Source organism: Lepidothrix coronata, unplaced genomic scaffold, assembly GCF_001604755.1.
Source record: "Lepidothrix coronata isolate B3197 unplaced genomic scaffold, Lepidothrix_coronata-1.0 Scaffold110, whole genome shotgun sequence".
NCBI lineage: Eukaryota > Metazoa > Chordata > Aves > Passeriformes > Pipridae > Lepidothrix > Lepidothrix coronata.
In genome coordinates, this window is record NW_016690290.1 from 264,532 (window position 1) to 279,553 (window position 15,022).

Below are 15,022 nucleotides of genomic sequence, written 5' to 3' on the forward strand. Positions count from 1 at the left end.
TAGTATTTACATACAATTAAGTAGCATCATCTTCTTACTTCGTAAGCAATGAGATTTAAAATTATTTCACGTGTTTGAAGTTCAACAGGATAAAATTATATCCTCTTGTGAAAAGATCAAGAGGTTAACTCATCATAATGAAAAATGAGAATGATCTGATGTCTACATGAAGCATGTAATTTGGGCCATTTTATACTTTATATTTAACAGATCAACTTAGAGACTTCCAGTCACAGGAGTAGCAGGACAGGTAACTCAGTAGTCCTTTAACTGTTTAGAAAAGGATTTTTGCACTACTCCTTCATATCCTCCTTCAGTGGCTCGATGATATTCAGCCCATTGTATTCCCACCCAGAAATGCACTCCCACTGCACAGCTAGAAACTTCTCAGAAGTTCACTGAAACACAAAATCACTGATGTTTTACAGTGAGACAGCTACAGCCATCTGGAACACTGGACATCCAACTCCAGTCACCTTGCATGGAAACAGGAAAACAGACAACATGAAAAATGTAAATGCCATTATCTACATCAAAGGATCTGCAGGCTCTACATCACTCTCATTTACTGAGAGTTGGTATCAATGCTGCAATACAGCAATGATGAAAGAATGGATCAGCAAGCAAATACACAGGACTGTATACTGGAAGTCCAAATTACTCCATGGAAAACAACTATATAAATTACACAATTAATGATGAATTTATGCACATTACATTTTCTCAAGCTTAACTGACAATTGACCTCATGACATTATCTGGGCAGAAATTATGAATCTCTGGCTATTTATTCAGATTGTACCACAAGCTCTCAGCTGACACATAAAACCTTCATAAAAAAGGAGGGTGTGTTCCTATAATATTTCATTCCCATTTGATTTAGCTGCTCTGACATTTAACCTGTTTCTTCATTAGGATTTAATTAAACTTATTGTACATACAGATATGCTAATACACATCTTTTTCTCACCACAGGATAAACAGAAGTAAAATATAAATGCAAAATTTAAGCAAAACCTAAACACCTGTTGAAGTACTTAATTTTAAAAACATTTCATCAGAGTATTGTATAATAAATTGATGAATGCAATTATGTGCATCCAAAATAGACATGACAGGACCTATCATTCAATGATTTCCTGATCTTCCATCTTGATTATGTTTATTTTGCTCCACTTCACTTCCACCACCAACTGTTACATCCCTGGGATCTGACAGGGGAATTTCAAACACACTCTGGGTCCTATTCTGTCCCATTAAAAGGATGGAATAATCTCCTCAAAGAAGCAGGCCTCTGATACAACTTTTCTTTGTATTTCTCTTTTCACTGTCTTTTTCTTGAAAGTACATGGTCTTTCAAAAGTCTTGTCTGACTTGTTACTACCAGACTCTAGAAGAACTATTATGCCCATATCTAGGAAGATTAGATGAGTTTATTTTCTACTCTGCCATTTGTAGCTTGACAAGACAACTACAGTTTTTGCAAAGATATCTCATTTTTTTTCTAGAGCACCTCTACATGTAATTGCTTGCATGCAAGACTCGAGTTTACACTGAACTGTATTTTACAGTTACAGTCACACCAGTAGAATCATCAGATTCTCACTCAGATATATTCCCTTGTTCCATTCAACAAATCCTCTCCTCACTTTAAGCTCTGAGCATGCTTGACCAAAGATCTTTCTCCCTTTTGCCTGATGTTCACCTCATATGCTGTGGAGTGTACAGTGGAAGGAAGACAGAAGCAGTGTCCTTACAGACACACCTGGCTGACACAAGAGAGCCATACAGGTTCTTGAGAAGAAACATTCTCAAAGAAACATACTGTACAGTCAGTAACTGTATTCAGACAGAAAGAAGACAGATTATTCCCTTTGGCATACTGCAGAAATTTTAAATTTAAGATGCCATATGATTCACTCAGTGCATTTATCACTTAATAGCTGCAGAGTCGCTTTATAAACAGAGATAATAACTAAGCACATGGCAAGCAGGTGCAATTCCCTTCCTAATAAGTTGGAGTTGTGATAATATACAGTGACAGAGCTGTTTCATAAGTGCCAGTACTACCTCACCCCCTTTCCACAACCCTCTGCTCATGTGGCACACCCTTGTTTGACAGGAAATGTCACCTTGTGTTCAGTCATTCCTTGTTTTCCTCAAGTAATTATTTCAACCACACTGTGACATCCTTAACATAGTAAGATTTTGCCTTTTCTAGGTTCAAAGATATGGTGGTGAGGAAAAGAAAAAGAGCCCTGGGGCAGACACAAGAGAAAGTGGCCTGGCACATTCTGGGAGTGTCCACCAGTGACTAAAGTGAGTGTACTGATAAAGCTCTGGATGAAGTAGTTGTCTGGGACATAACTTTAACTCCTCCTTTCCATACTCTAGTGCTTTGCTTTGTGTGAGCAGGGAGTCTGAGGAGTCCAATCTACTCCCTCATTATTTTTCAGATAAATAAAATCCTAGTATTCACTATAAGCAAACATATCCCCACTGAGGAAATGGGAATAGTTAGAAGTTGGTTGAGGCTGCCACATATGACAAACTGTGTTCTAAAGCTGTAGGTTTCATAATGAACTGTGTTTGACATAAATATAAATTTCAGGCATTCCTTGTTCATCCAACTTTAGCTACTCATTCTCATCCCACCTTTGGCTTATTGGACCCTCTGATTCTTCAGCACTACTATTTGTGGGGTTCCACTCTGAATCAGTATTTGATATTTTGATGTATTCCTTAAGGTGGACTCATTCCCTCATTTGGTTCAGTGGTTGGTTCCACAAAGAGTTATCCTGGCAAAGCAAGACAGTGACTCATGGGCCAACAAGAGGGGCACTTCTGTCTCACAGTCTGGTGGATCCATGGCTTTGGGGCACAGCTACTGCCCAACTCCTGCAGCTGTCACTGAGGGCAATCAGGCTGCGATCACTGATGAGTCAGCATTTTACACCGACTTTGTACAGACATAAAACCTAAGATGTGAGATCAGATCTTTCTGTCTCTTAAAAACGCCAGATTACTGCCTATCTATGCAGGAATCCCTGTCAGAGAGTATATCTATAGTAGCCTTTTGCCGTGTAGATTGCTGGAGAAGGGAATACTGTCTATAAATTAAATGCTTCCCAGTTAGATCAAAGTACCAGCAATCTGCTTTGCCTTGTGCAAGAGTAGAACTTTTCCTGTCAGCTTCTGGCAAGAACACATAACTTCCCCTGGGAAAGACAAGGCAAAAGGACTCAATAATAAAGGGTGGAGATTTTCAGGATTATGGGTTCTGCTCTGTATCTCTCAGTGTAAAATGAGCCATTCTGTACAGGGTAATGTGATTTTAAAGAAATGATACAGCGTTTTTCTTCTTATTTAATACTATATTTGTAATACATTAATGTGTAAATGTCTCTTTTTCTCACAACACGTCCTACAAAAGTTACCTTTAAAAACATTTTCTATTTTGCATTGGTATCAAAAGCATGAGACTTATAAATCCAAACCTTGTGAACCTGTTTGGTTTAGGGGAACAAGGTGGAGCCCACCACCTTCAATCAAAGATTAGCTGCTTTAATCAAAGAGATGTGAACAGCTTGCATTCTCAGCTTTTGATTTCCACAAAGCCTGCTTGTTTTACTTAAGGCTAGTTTACCACGCCCCTGCTACCAGGGAATTGCTGGGGAGCTAAGCCACACCTTTAGGAACATACTCAGCACTTCCTGCTCAGTGTAGCCTTAAAAGCAGTCTCCTATACTCCAGAGAGATAACTGGAGGTTAAAAAACCCAAACATCTACATCTTAAGATCTTGGCTGGCTGGCAAAGCCAATGCACGTCACCTGCCTTTGTGCTCTTGGTAAATAGTTCACACAAGGTCTTGGGGAAGTGTTTACCAGAGAGGCATCTTTCAAAAGTGTTCCATGCTTAGGAGGCTGATAATACCTTTCCTACCCTTTCATCCCTTTGGATCCAGCGCTTCCATTGGTGGTGCTTTGTGACTAGAAGAAAATGAATTGGTGGGTTCCTCTCAAATCCCTCAGGGCTGATATGTTTGCTGTAGGCTGACTGGTAGCTCCAGCAGAGAGGATAAGGTTTCATTATTTGTAAAATATGTAAACAACCTTCTCAGTGCTCTGAGGCAGCATCATGGTATAATTGTTAGATCACTTGTACCCTCCTTTTTCTGCTTCATCTGTAATTTAAATTACTATATCAAAAGATTTCTCAGTCCCAATGGTGATCAGTATTTGCATAAATCTCAGGGAGTTGTGTTTGTTGCTTGGGTTTTTTACTACAGTATGCTTAAAGAAACAATTTTTAATCACACACACACATTCAGTACTATAAGAAAACACAAAGCACAGAACTCATTGCTGAAACTTCAGCTGCCTAAAAATGCCTAATGCACACCTAACATTAGTACCAGGGACCATCATTCCCACAGTATCACAGATTTCCCCTTTTACCCTTCTCTCTGATTCAAGATATAAAACTATCTTTTGATTTATTGTCACTGCATACTGCAAATGGGACTTCAGGTTACCACTAAGTATTTCTTACAGGTTTTGTGACATACTACAAATGACAGTAGCTTCTAAGGCTTGAGTGGACAGTAAGGCTGATTAATAAGATATGGTTACTAGCACAGCAGTGAGGTGGAGTAGGAGTGAGTAATTGTATTCTGTTGGAACTTATTCAGAATCCTCCAGCTCATGGGCATGAAAGTGTTTTGTAATCACAGCAATTAAAAGAAAAGAAAGAAAATTAATAGCATTTTTGTATAAGTTTCCTTCAGAAATTCTATAAAGAGGAAAATATTTACAGGTAACTATAGAAAGTTAAAAATTTGGAATCAGTTACTCTACTGTTAGTTTTGCTTTTCTGAGAAGGAATCCTGCAGTACACATTAGAATGATGTGGACTCAAAGGCAGTGGGAAGGGATACACGTCAAGAATTACAACTTGGTTGCACAGGCCTAAAAGAAGTACAGGAGACAACAAATACCTTTGAGGATGCCTCTTCATTGCTTCTAAGGACCAGCAGTCTCCATAGCAGTGACAGTGTATTACTGGGGGGCAGAGAAGGAGGTTGTGAGCAAATACATAATGAAACAAAACTAGTGGGTGTAAGATACCCCCCTTTCATCAGTTTGCACAGTCTATCTACAGCAGTAACCAAAGCCCCAGTACACAAACAGCCTGGGCAACTGGGGTGGAGGAATGTATTCCACAGCTCTGCAGAGATTTCTCATGAGGCAATACCCTTCTGCTGGGATTAGTTGCCTTACTCAAGACTAGGCTCAGAGGGATTTACAAAACCACTGTATACACTCCCTCAGAGTCATACAGTAACTTCTTCATTGTTGTGTGGACAATAAGCTCCATAAGATAGACATGGTTTTTTCTCTCCTGTAGAACAGAAAACATCCCTTTCTTAAAAAAAAATCCTAAGGAATGGGCATATGTGGATTAAGCAGGCAGGATTACACAGTCTCAGCTGAAAAAAAATAGTGTATGACAACTGACATGAAGTGTTAAGTCCCTTTCAGGAAAAGGGATAATTAAGGCAACAGTTCTGCAAGTCAGGTCCACAGTTTCTGGTTCTTGGCCAACAAATATTCATTGTCAAGTACTGCTATTTAATATAAAATGTGCTTTTCAGTCTTTGTTTGCCTTTCCACAATACAATAAAGGCTAGATGACAAAAAAACATGAATCACATTTTAACAGGGAACTTGGCTTGGCATTGGGCATGATGGTTTGTGCAAGGCCTTAGGAATACTGAAATAAAGGATATGTATTGGAATGCTCCTAAACTCATAAAGTCACGGTTGCTACCTTCATTTTTAATATGAAACAAGAAAATGTATGTATCAAGATATTGTAATGTATCAAGAAAGATTAGTATGGGGATGATGCATCGAAGAGTTTATTGGATCCACTGTCCTTAAATGAGACAAAACACAGTAATTTCAAGAGCATTGTTTACACATGAAGGAAAAATCAGAAGTCAAGGATCTATTTGTTTAATTTCTTTAGCCCTTTAGAGGATAAAGACGTGTACTGCTTGAACTGCTTCAGTGAATTCGACATCAGATTTCAAAGAATCAAAATCCAAAGGTTCAGTTTCCCAACCTGTTCCCTAGATAAAAATCCATCTTATTTAAAACAAGGTAAAGTTAATGTTTGAATAGTAAGCTCATCAAAAGACCCGATCCCATATTATAGACAAATATGCATGTATATCTACATGCACATATACATAACTCCTTTGTTATACATTCTTTTTCATTCCTCACCTTTCTGTTCCCTCAGAGTTTTCAAGTTTGGGCCAAAGGGAGATACTTGATCTGTTCCTTTTTAGCATCTCTGACTTCTATAATCTTCCTTTAGTTTCTATTTTTCTATGCTTTCTTTCAAGTATCTGAAAATGCAGAATATTAGCTGAGTATGTAGCAACACAGAATGATCAAATGTCTGTAGAGATCACAAGTTTCCCACACTAGTATTACAAGCATAAATCAAATACATATTTCACACATAATTCACAACACTTACTACTGTCTCCCCCTGCCCCCAGCAAAAGGAAAGGACACTTCAAAGAAAAACTGCCTTGATAGTGTGAATTCACATCTGCTGTAAGGCCATGGTACACTTCATTTCACATTTGATTTGAATGTGACTCGCTCCCTTTTCTACCAGCAGTACACACAACCTTTTTGGGAAACGACTGCCTAGGAGAGACATGCTCCTTCCACAGAAATGATTCTTTAGGATGCCTTTCCTCCACCCCTCCCAGCAGTGCCTTCATGTTTAAGCAGCTTCTCTCTGAAGTTACTATACCTATGCAACTGTTGCTCATTGTGTAGCTCTTAATAACTGCTTTTCATCTGGATAATGCTGCTGTCACGTACTCTGCATAAGGCTACACCTTAAAAACCTAATAAAATGAAGTTCATGTCAGAACAGCAAGAACTACTTCTGAACTGCTTGACTGAAAGCAATTTTTTTTCAAATGTTTGTTATGAAGAACAAGTACTGCACAGGAGGGGTGTAGAGTCACTTCTCTTTTTTTTCCTCATTACTCCTTCCTCTGTGGAAGGAATTTTTCCCCATTACTCCTTCCTCCTTCCTACACATGCCACCATATGGCCACAGTTGCAGTCCACGTGTCTCAGCCTGATATTCTTGATACAAGAAAAGGCATGGCTGGCAGAATTCTCTGTGAGGATTCAGAAACTCAGGATATCTGCTCACACTTGAAAATAGCATTAAATTGTATTTTAGCCACAATTCAAAAGACATCTCAACAGAGCCTTTGGAAGGGGATGAGGATATGCTATGATTGATTAAGAACACAGAAAACAATCCTGTGTATTTCAAATCAACTCCAATGGCAGCTTTAGACCGAGGCTGGATCATGACTGCATTTTTCTTAGGGCATGCAAAGATTCCAAATGTGATGTAAACCACACTCCTGCAAAAGCTCTTGTATTTCTTAGCATTCACACAGTTTCTCAAGAGGTTTCATTGGGACATGACAGATGTCAGTTGTGAATGCAACATCCATCACAGAGTTAACTTCTTGTATTCAAATTTAACTACTGCTTCCTGCTAACTAAACTCAATAAAAGTCAGCAAATAAAAGACTCCAGTGGGCCTTGAAAAACTCATTTACTAATCCTGAATAGAGCATGGGTGAATTCCTGTTAAAAGTTAAAGCAAAACCTTTATTGCCATTATTTTTATATCAATTAGCTATATTGTACTTCCTGGACTCTGGATCCATTCCAAATAAAGAATGCAGTGCTAGTGTTATATTCCATGGATCCAGCTCCTTTGCACCATTCAGGTGCATTTCATTCCACCACGGTAACTGTGCAGCGATTGCAGGTTTTAAGGACATTTGTAATATTTGCCTTCATTTTCATTTTGAACATTTCAAAACTGTGTCTTTTGCCCATGGCTAAAGGGTAGAATTATATGAATGGACCAGAAGTGCCATTTAACCTGCAGAAGGTCCACACTGGCTCTGGGATCAGTGCAGGATGCTCTAGATGTCACACTGGCTCTGGGATCAGTGCAGGATGCTCTAGATGCTGCACTGGTTGGGCCATGGAACTACAAGTCTGTTGTATGAGGTGCTCTGGAAGATGACAGGGCAGCCACAGCAGGGCTCTGCAGCCCCTGCCCCACCTTCCAATCAAATGCTAAGTGCTAGCAACTGAAGCAACAGCCCACACTGAAGTTACTCCTGTGTACTCATCCAAAAATTAATCCTAACTTGTATGTTGTTCAGGAAATAGCAGAAGTAACGTTAAGCTGTACCTCAACTACTTTTATGGTTGGACCACTGTGCTGATCAAACACCAGTCAGATTTACAAAGTCAGTCTTATATGACTAACTTCATGTGAAGTTAGTCTTGCTTTTGTTTGTTATAAAATAAATCTTGCTCACAGTTGCACAACATCCTTTGCCTTCTCTTTCTCTTTGCTTTCCTCAGCTTAGTTCTCATAATTCTCCTTAATGTCTTGGGAAGATGACAGTCAAATGTTACTCAATGATTAGACTTTTCCCTTTCCCCCTGATTTGTGTGTTCTTTGGGCCAATTTGAATTTTTTACCCTGGAGAAGAATATCAAAACAAGTAGCTGTATCTAAAATGTACAGTAGGCATGTTCAAACAGTAATAAGTCTCACACTTCTTTTGCACTACAAAGAAAACCACAGGATAATAAACACATCCAATTTTAAATATAAAATATGTATGTTTATATACATATAATAATGACATGTGGGAATCTGATACAAGACTTTCATAATATAGAGGTGATGGATAGAAGCCTCAAAGAGCCCATGGATATTCTTTCCCTTTCCCTTTTTAAACAGGCATTTTTCTTTACAGCCCACCCAGAATTAGGTCACCATTGAAAATGTTCTTGGGCAGTGACTGCATGATACACCCAGGGCAAAAGGACAAACATACTCCTCTTGCAGTTGCACTGCTGTACAGTTTGTCTCTATGAGGCAGAAGGAGAAAAAGAATATTTCAATTTGTTAGAAAATAAAAAAATCTGAGTATTTTACTTGAATTATCATTTAAAAAAGGAAAATTTACAGTCCATAAGAACATTCAGCAGTTGCAGCATCTGTTAATAGAAACACTCCATCTTGTACTTAAATGGTAAATGTCCATTTATTTGCTCAGTTTAGCTTTCATCATTACTACACTAAACCTTAGAGCTGAGTAGGAACAGCATCCTCTGCTGGAACATTTGCCATGATGTAGATCACGGTAGTCAAGCTGTGATCCAGAAGGAAAACACAATTCACAACTTAGCTCTCCTGTGGCCTACACATAACAATTTTTCATATTTTGTCTGACTTGTAACTAGTTAACACATAACTGTGTTCTAAAAGTTGGTCTAGCAGAAGCATTTCAAAGATCTATTCGGCCTTAGGGTAAGGAAAACATTTCCAGACGTGGTATAGACCAACAGGTCATGTGTGACAGCATCTTCAACAGCCTCAGCAGCACTGCTAAGAGCATGCAGCACTAGGGGGTATGAAACTGTGACATTCATGGGAAGCCGATACACTGCTCTGCCACTTTTCATCTTAGTGGGCATGACATGATGAGATTACTGCAAAACTGGCTGAGGGTATTAAAATCTCTCTGTATTTGATTTAATTGCATTGTAGTACCAAGAGAAATTTTAAAAACCTTAATACTGAGATGATACCTAAGTCTAAAACTTCAATGATTTGGACAGTTATCAAACAACAGGCTCACATGACCACCTGGAAATCTGAATTGAATTGTGAACTTAAACTCTGTTCAGAAAAATCTTAAATATGACACATGGCTTTTCAGGCAAAATTTCCAAACATAATTTTTGAAGTTAAATAGTGCAGCTAAGCTGGTTTGACAGCTCCCTACTGCCAGGAATGGGAGGTCCTTCTTGTTTCTCCACACTTCTTTTTCCCAGCTTCATGTATCCCACCTCTTTGTACCTGCCACAGTTGTGGTCAGACTTCAGCTCAGCCAATGCAATTTGTTAATCCACCAGTAAAACATGTTTTAATCAGCAGCCAGGCTGACTTAGTTCTACAGAGTCTGTTCCTGCCAGAGCCTACATAAATAGATGGGTTTACAGTCAGGAGTGAGAGCAGAGTCTCCTTTCAGCAAACCCTAAGACTGGCCAAAGCCATGATGCAACCCCTTTCTCATTACTCACACACTGTAAAAAGCTGGGCTTGTGTTTGTGACCAGGAGTTCAGAACTTGTTTTGGCAAGTAAAATTTTCAGGGAATTTTCAGAAGCCTTGACTCCCCAACTTTCCTTTAGCTAAATAAAGTTGCAGTTTTCACAACTTTTTTCTTTTTGACAGTTGGTTGGGGCCAGGAATGCCATTTTAACTACAAACTGCTTTAGCAAGTACTGCTGTGAAGAGGAATGAACACAATGTCATGCCCTTATAGGGTCCTTCAAACAAATAATTTAGTATGGGAGTAAAGTAAGGACAGACTTCCTTAAGGAAATTCCTTAACTAAAGTGTTATGGCCTACATCCTAATCAGTTTAGTATAGACCATATTGATTTAAAGACCTAACAGTAATTTACTTCAGATGCATGTACAGAAGGAGACAAAACAATAAAACAAGAATAAACAGTAAGCAGCCAAATTCTTCATTAGTTAATGGGTCACGCACTCATAGCTACTTAACAGGATTTTGAAATACCCACAGCAACTCTTTCAGCCCAAGGGTCTTTCAAATTACTTCTGGAATCTTACATTTTTCAAATCTTTTGAGAGTGGTAGCTAGAGCACAAATGAAGGAAAGAGCTGAAGAAAAAGAATAGTACAGCACTATGCTTAATTTTTTTATACCATCAATGCCTGAGAAAGAAATTGATCTTGAACAAGAATGTCAGCACTTCTTTCCCAGAATATCACAAAAACCTGATGGTATGAAGGACAGATCTTTTCAACATATCAGATGCACAAGCACATGTATTTTGAGTGTTGTCCTCAGGTAGGTCTGAACATACACCTATAGCAGTATGAACAGACATACACTTTGAACGGTTGCCTTTTTTTAAGTATAATTTTAGTTTGCTATGAAATTATTCAGGTTGTTAAGAAAGGACTCCTAATGGCAGGAATAGTCCTTTTATAAACATCCTGTCCCTATTTGTTAACCAGCTTTGCTCATGAATAAATACCATGCAGCTTTTTTCCTCCTCCTCCCCACCTTTTAAGAACAAAAGCAGCCTCAGGCCATCGAGTCTTCCCCATCACCTCTTAATCTCTGGGAAACAGCTTCTTTCTCAATTGTTGTTGCTTAACCAATGCAACATTTAATGCCTCACATGAATCAGCACTGAGCTACTAGTAACCTTCTGACTACTGATGCTTCAGCTCCACCATACCAAATTTACTAATGAATGAGTGAGGACTCAGGTGAGCTCCATTTGGGAGGTCATTCCAGAGCCAACACTTGCTGTGATTCTTTCTGATCTCGCCTCCCTTTGACTCTGTTCCTAGATTCTGCTACATGCAATTAATTTCTGTGATGTAGTGTATTCTGGTTTTCAGGACCCGTGACATCTATATGGGGTTTGTTCTTATTTGTCAGGTCCTAGATGATGCTTTGAAGTTTAGGGATTCAGGGTTTAGTACAATACCTGCAGTGATTCTCTGTATGACCTTACTAAAGATCAAAAGGCAGTATTCTGTTGGTCGAGCTATTGAAGAGACAGCAGTTCCAGTGAACAGAAAGTTTCTCTTTCTCATCAGAACTAAACAAGAAACTCCAGTGTATTATGGAAACAAAAGGACAGATTTGTTATGAACCCTTTCCTCAACAACATGCATATGTATTTATATATACACATATATATTTTAAAATGTAAATTATGTAAGTGTTTATACACATACACTTTTTTTCTCCCAAGCAGTTATTCAGAAGGGTGGACAAGGATGAAATCCCTTGATATTTTAGGTGGAGTTCTAAATTGCTCCTATGCACAACTTTTCTTTTTTTCCACCCCTCAATTTCATCGAGCAGAATGGCCAACATGTAATAGAAACAGCATCAGTCAGCAAGATCTTGTCTTCAACTGTTAACACTTTTAATCAGCAAATAAAATGACCTAGAAATCAAAAAAGAACCCCCCCCCCCTTTTTTTTTTTAACTCCTATTCTTGTACCTCCCCATGTCCCATTCAGGAAGAACACGTGTTTTCGGTAACTGCTCCATTAACGCTTCTCTTCAGTCTCCACACGACCGCAGCCCCCTCCTCCGGGCCGCGGCTGCGGGGCTGCGTTTCTCGAGCAGCCTCTGGTGGTTCCCGCAGGAGCCACCCTGGAGCTGTGTGTGCTGCTCACATCTGGAGCTGTGTGTGCTGCTCACACACGGAGCTGTGTGTGCTGCTCACACCTGGAGCTGTGTGTGCTGCTCACACACGTGTGCTGAAATATTTTTCTTCCATAATATAACAGAACTGTAATTAATGAGTATCATATTCTGGATTAGGAATGAAGCTGCAACTCGTACTTACAGGATGCAGAAAAAAAATCTTCATATGTGCAATTGGTGCTGCTCTCTTGTGAGGTAGGAGATTACCAGAATTCATCACCTGGCTCATTCGTGTCAGTGTAACTGGTTTACCCAGTATTTCTGGTTTTAGTTCGTATGTGACACTGCTCAGGATAATTTTTAGGAGCTCTCAGAGTTCAAGGGTAGCAATAAATCTGATTGTATCCAGCAGACTCAAATGACTTGACATGTTGTCATATGAGGATAACATTTTGAGGAAAGTTAAAGATGACTTCTCCATTTTGTGGTGAAAACATCTGATTATTTTTCCATCCTCTCTTCTGTGAGGGAGCCAGGTACCTTTCAGGGTCAGTCTTGAAGAACTTCCATCACACTTGGACACTGAAATAAAAAACAAGCCATAAAAAAAAAGACGAAATGAAGGCTTCATATGGATAACCTTTCAATGAAAGTAACATATCTTTCGGATTCCTAACCTTTAGGCTTCTTCTAAAGATGCTGTTGAAACATCAAGATACAGAAAATAAAAAGCAGTCGTTGATTTTGCTTGTAGTTGACAGTAACTCTTCTATTTTATGGAACCTTTTATAAATCTTGGCTTTTGTTTACATGTTTGGAACATACAAACAAACAAACAAAACTGCACCTTTTTTTTTGGACTGGGAAGGTAAAGAGTGGGACATAAATACACCAGCTGCTTCAAACCAACAGCTCTCACAATGAGCCCACCAAAATTCTTATTTTGTTTCTGTGTGTCAAACATGTTGTGAACCCCCAATGTCACAGAAAGCAACCCTCAGACTTTCTAAACCTCTTGCTACTATAAAAAACCTGCCACTCTGAACATGTTACTGTATTGTATTTACACTGCAATTCTGAGCAGGCTGTATGGGGGGATATGTTTTACATGAGAATCTGCACCTAAAGTTTCCTTTAACCTCAGTGAAATTTAAGAAGAGATTAATACAAATTCCCCTTATCTGACTAGGAAAGGAAACAAGAAAATATGCATATATCCAGGTACCAACTCAGGGGTCACTCAGATCTAGCTTCACTCTCAGCTTCCTAAACCAGAACTGCATCATAACTACTGATGCCTTTCTTCCCCTCTTACTCCCCTCTTTTCTTACAAAGAATAGTAAACCCCTCCTATACCTTTTCCTTCAGCAGCCTAAGGCCAGAGCTATTTCCAGGAGGATAAGCCCTCTGGGCATCCAAACGGGATGGGGCAGCAATCAGAGGCAAGGCAGGAAGGCACTGCTGCTCCTGCATTGGGAACAGCGCTCTCGAAGCTCGACAGGCATCCATTTCAGCCATCTCTAGGTTTTAGCCCAGTTATACAGGAAAAAATTTCCAAGTGACTTCAGATTCTCCGGACAACACTGGTAAGTACAGCAGAACGAGAGGTTCACAATCTGCAGTACTCATCTATGTATCTTTCTGAATATAATAAGATTAGTGCAATCAAGTGTGATACTTGGGCCTTTGTTATGGGTAAGACCTGAATTACTTTGTAATTACCCTTGTGGCCTCTGTTGATGGTTCAGAAAGCCTTAACCCTGACAGAGCAGCTGTGTGTGTGTACCACAGACAGGCCTTCTGTTATGCTAATTAGCTTTACGTTTATTTATTTGGTCCTGATCTTCTGAGATTCTTCCATATTATCTGCTATGTAAAAAGAAACTCTTTCTTCTCAGAGTATTAGCCAGTATAACTGAGTGTAATATACATTGCTTTCCAAAATTCCCCATAACCTTTTTTTTCTTAAACTTAATGTCAGAAAATTCAAAGCTGAAAATTCATTACTCGTAGAAAACAATAAAAATTAAAAAGCTTGAACTTTGATTAGACCCTCATGTGACCCTCATATCAAACACTGATCAGTCAGAGTGGATCATAGGGATATGTGGCAAAACTCCTTTAATTTTAACCAGTATGTTCCACGATCTTTGTTCTGACCAAGGATTGTGGATCAACAGTTTTGTAACACAACTGACGTTTCCTTTCAGCAGGCAGGCCCTCGGGTAGGGACAGAGAATATGGAGCTGTCTAGATCTGATTTATTATCTCCTCCCCAGCCATAGCCAGACAGTTCACTAGTCAAAACTTGCTGGAACAGACTTTTAGGTTTTGACAGTCAATATCCTGCAAGTTCAGGTGTCTGTGTATGAGCTGCTCTTCATTGGGCTGTTGTGGCCTTTCAAAGTATTTCTGTTCCCTCTGTCATGTTTGGAACACTGCATACCATCATACTACTGAATACTGAATATTATCATATGAAATGATGTCTCAGGAGCCTCTACTCCCATGGTCCTGCCTGTTCTCAACAGCATGATCTCACCTTCCCACTGCCTTTTTCTACTGTCCAGGCAAAGAGCAAGTTTTACAAAGCAATTCCAAGGCACACACTGATTACAGGACCTGCCTGTGTCACACTAAGTGCCAGTCCCTGAGGAAGGGAACCAG

The 15,022-nt window shown here is 39.3% G+C and overlaps 1 protein-coding gene across 1 annotated transcript in view; it reads right to left on the reverse strand.

Annotated features, from left to right (window-relative positions):
• ESRP2 (epithelial splicing regulatory protein 2) overlaps window positions 1-15,022 on the reverse strand; it is a 179,431-nt gene that overhangs the window by 47,420 nt on the left and 116,989 nt on the right. The window contains exons 11-13 of the mRNA XM_017824396.1: window positions 12,558-12,937; window positions 6,292-6,416; window positions 4,998-5,061 (exon numbers count right to left, since the gene is read on the reverse strand). The gene's annotated coding sequence lies outside the window, so the exon portion shown is untranslated. The remainder of the gene's footprint in view (window positions 1-4,997; window positions 5,062-6,291; window positions 6,417-12,557; window positions 12,938-15,022) is intronic.